The sequence below is a fragment of the Anser brachyrhynchus genome (genome assembly GCF_964034855.1).
Source record: "Anser brachyrhynchus genome assembly, chromosome: 25".
NCBI classification, from domain to species: Eukaryota; Metazoa; Chordata; class Aves; order Anseriformes; family Anatidae; genus Anser; species Anser brachyrhynchus.
Window position 1 is genome coordinate 7,490,210 of NC_137718.1, and position 4,408 is coordinate 7,494,617.

A 4,408-nucleotide genomic window follows, 5' to 3' on the forward strand; every position below is an offset into this window, starting at 1 on the left:
GCTGATGTTGCCGGGGCTCCCTGAGCAACGGCATCGATATTTGAAGAGCAGCCTTGCCTCGTTCTCTGCTGCCTCAGAAAACAGCCGACACCAACGGCAAAGCTCTAAAGAAAAAAAAAAAAAACAGTTTTTTTGAAAACGGAACAGCAGGGGAATGAATTAAGAGACCACAAAGATGTGGCCGCCAAATGCTGCAGCCACCACGGCTGCCTTGGTTCCCTGCTGATGATCAGCAGCAGTGCTTGCTTCCACGGAGCCCAGCAGCACCCAGGTAACTTCTGGCAGGACGTGTGCATTGTCCCCTGAGCCACTTACTCCCCGCATGCCGCGTGTCTCGGCATACGTGGCAATGGGGTTACCTTCGTGGTGAGAATCGATCCAACAAGGTGGATTCACCCAGAGAGGCTTTTGCCAATGGTAACAGCCAAGCCATCCGTACTTGTGCCTTAATTACCATCGGCTTGCAGCTGATCCGGGGGTAATTATTGGGGCCGCAGCTCAGCGGGGGAGCTGGGACTTGCTTGAAGGATATTTAGATCCATCAGTCTCTTGGGTTCCCCTGCTAGGTTTATTGCATCTGAAAACAATAAACAGCGTTCAATAAAACTCCACCAATAATAATGCATCCCAAATGTCTATTTTTACCATGCCCCCAAGACAGAATATTAAAAGAGCATCACGGCTGCAAAGCTTCGCTTCCCAGGATAGTCTCAAGCCTGCCGGTCCCCAGCTCCATCCCCCCGATGCTGGTGGCTGTGGGCCCGTCTCGGCGTGCTGGCCTCAGTCCGCAGGCGCCGCCTTGTCCAGGGAGGAGAAACAGCAGCAGCCTCTGATTTCGGCACAGGCAATGTGGTCCCATTCGGCTGCTGTGCTCTCGTGCTGGGATCCTGACGTGCATGAGGCTTCACTGAGGCTGGGAGAAAAGCTGTGCTGACGCTGAGCTCCAGGTTTTCTCCATCGCTTCGCAGCCCTCGCTGGTTCCTGGCGAGTTCACCTGTGCCCAGGGGCAAGGCAGCGGCACGATGCGCCCCCAAGGGACGCCAGGTCACTGCAAAATGTTGGAGGAGATGAAAAAGCTGCCTTGTCCCTTGCAGCCAGCACGGATGTTTTGGCCAGGCAGTGGCAGGAGGTGAAGGATGCGCTGGGGGGGACAGGGGTCACGAGGGCCCTCATGTTTCCAGCAGGAATGGGACATGAGTGGCACGAGCACGGCTGTGCTGGGAAAGCCACGAGCGGATGCACGGCTCCATGCAGTGCTGGGGACCGCCAGCACTGTGCAGCACGACCTCAGGGGCTCATCTGGAGCTCTCGTCCCATCATCTCGTGCCTTTCCTTGGAATAATCTGGTCTGGCAGCGCGACGTTAGCACAACCAAGGTGTATCTCCTGCAAGGAGGAGGATCTTCATCTGCAGGACTCCGCCTGGTGCCCAGCCCTCAGCCAGAGCTCCGGTTCCTACAAAGCAACAAACCCCACGGAGCCTCGGGGCACCCGCAGAGCATGCCGCAGGGCAGCGGGGCTGCTCCTGCTGCCCGCTTGCATCTCCTGATGGAGAGCCCCTTGGGGACACCCAAAAGCAAGGTCTGGCCAAAGCGTCTACACCCGGACACCACAGGATGCAGGGAGCAGCGGGGTGTTAGCGGCAGCACCCAGCCAGAGCAACCCGAGGGAGCAGCGATTGCCTCCAGCAGACGATGCGTTTTAAAGCCAGCTTGTCATAATAAAACATGAACCATCATTTGGGAGCACCGTGCAGTGCTTCTCTCCCACTAGAAAATACACGTTTTTGGAAACGGATTTGCTGGGTTAGCAGAATGCCACAAGTGTTTGCTGGGTAGTTAGTCATTGCTAATGACTGCACCCTGCCCTAATATTTAATTTACGAAGCGCGGAAAGGATAAATTGCCAGTTAGATTAATTCAGCATGATCAGTGCTGAGTAATTTAAAGGAGAAAGGCAAAAAAATATAAAATCCTGGCTGTTGGGAAGGTGAATTTGTAGTGTGCTCCATACCACCCAGTTCAAAGCTGTTCAAAGGTCCAGAGGAAATCACATCAGTAAAGGGGTTTAGAAAATGCCCAGGCTGAGGCTGTGAATAACCAGACTTCTCCTTGCCCCGCAGACGTGTGGGCTGGAGGATGGCAGGGGGACAGCTCTGGCACCGCAGCTGCTGCCCACCCGTCCCCACCAGCACCTCCCCATCCTACGCAGCTGTGCCTTGTGCCCGCAAACCAAAGCTTTGCTGCTCCCTGGGGGGGAACACCCCACCTCATCCTCAACACCCCAAAAAGTCCAAGCATGCGTGAGGCTGTGCAAGTGCAGGTGTGCCAGCCTGGACCCTGAAATCACAGCTCCGGGCTCAGCACGCCTGTGGGTTTAGAGGAGGCTTGGAGCTAAGGGGCTGGGAACCAGGCAGGAGACGCTGCAATCTATCTGGGGAGACGGGCGCACCGGCGAGCGCGGATCTATTGAAGCAGGAGGGAGATGCCCTCCGCCAGGCTCCCGGCATCTGCTCGAGACGCACAAGAATGGGGCGATTCATGCCCGGCACAATCCAGCTCTGTCCCCGCGCCGCCTGCCCCTCGCGGCCCCGCAGCCGGGGGCGGCAGCGGGAGGAACGCAGGCGCCCGTCGCCACCGTCCCGGCTCGGCCGCGGGGCGCAGAGCGAGCTCTGCCCCGAGCTCCTGCCCGCCAGAGCACGAGGCACCGCCGCTCGCCGCCACCTCCGTCCCCAGCGGGAGCAGGCAGATGGTCTGTGGAAGATGGGCTGCTCCGTCGTCTGTCGCAGTCCTCCAAGTCTATTTTCAAGGCAGCTTTTTTTAATACCTGAAGAACGGAGCCCAGGGATGCTTCCTGGATGACGGGCTCATCCCGTCTGTTGGTTAACCATCTCCGTGCCTGCGCTGGCCTGCGGTGTTCCCTGACCCACAGATACTGAGAGCTGCTCGATCTTGGAACAGAAAGTGCTCTGGTGTCCAAAACACAAGGGGGAAAACCATCCCTTTTCCTTAACAACTTGAAACGTAGGGATGCAAAGAACCAGGGGACAGTCAGCCACGATGACCATCTCCAGATGTGCTGCTGCGGCAGCTCCTTGGTTCCTGAATCAACTCTGCTCCAGGTAGAGACGTGCTCTGCTTTGCCCAGGCTGCAGGAGATGGGTGGATCCGTGTGTAGCACGAAGGAAACCCCCCTCAGAGCTCACTCCGGCTTTCTCGCCACATGCCGCATTTTTGCAGAGGAATAAGCAAATCTGACAAGAGTTGGCTGCATTCAGACGCTTTGCTTCTCCCTGCTGCTAAAAGGTACCAGGGAACTGCCTGACCTGAATTTTTATGAATCAGATGAGAACAGAGCCCTGGGCATCTCTTGTGACGCTACTTGCAATCAGGCTCTGGACCACCCCATTGCAAGGCAGCGCCGTGGCACACCAAGCAGTCCTGGGAACAACAAATTGCATCTGTTTTTTCCCCCAGAGGTAAGGGGTGAGAAAAATAATAACAACAACAAACCTGAGACCTCCCTGGTGTGCTGCAAGGAGTAAATAACCAGGACAGACAGCAACACGATTCCTGCAATTACCTCCCGAGTTACCCACGGACCAGAAACCAGAGCCCTCTCGGGCAGCAGGAACTCGTGAGGCTTTCCGAGCTCTGTGCCCGGCAGTGAAGATGCTGAGAAGCCGGCGGCTGGGCGGGCAGGCCGAGCAGCTCGCACCCCACGCTGCTCACCCGCAGGAGCTCCTCCCGGAGCCCTTCCCGCGGGGATGTGTCCCCCCGGCATCACCACGGCTTGGACACCAGCCCGGTTCTCTGCTCGGCCTCGTGGCCGTCCCCAGAGGCTCCTTTCCCGGACCCTGTGGCTGCAGGAGGGATTCACCCCCCGGTGGGAGGAGGAGCAGGAGTAGCAGGATTTTTCAATCAAGCGTGCTGAGCAATCTGAGCAAACCCTTGAGCAGCCCGTGTCAGGGAGGGGCTGCCCTTTCAAGTGAGCTCATTTAAGCTGTACGTATGATTAATTAGCAGCTTAGAAGTGATGGCTCCAAGGCCAAGGATCAGGCAAGTCACATTTGCCTTCCACGGAGCCCATTGCATCTGGCCGGCAGGGGCGAGGACTCGGTTTAGTCATTCACTTGGAGCAATAAAGCCCTCCCAGCCCCAGGAAAGCCGGAATCCTGTTCCCGGGGGTGAGCCCCCGGGAGAGAAGCGAAGCCTTCTGAGGACAGTGGCCTTCCTTGGCACCATCTTCGGTTTTGTCACCAGCCCCGCATTTGCTGGCCAGTCTTCTGGGTGGAGAAGATGGATGTGCGCAGACCCTCCTGCCCAAATCCCTCCACTCCCTCCCGCAGTCCCGGAGGAGCCCAGGCCACTGCTACGTGTCTGGTAAAAACACCACACCAACAGGGTTAC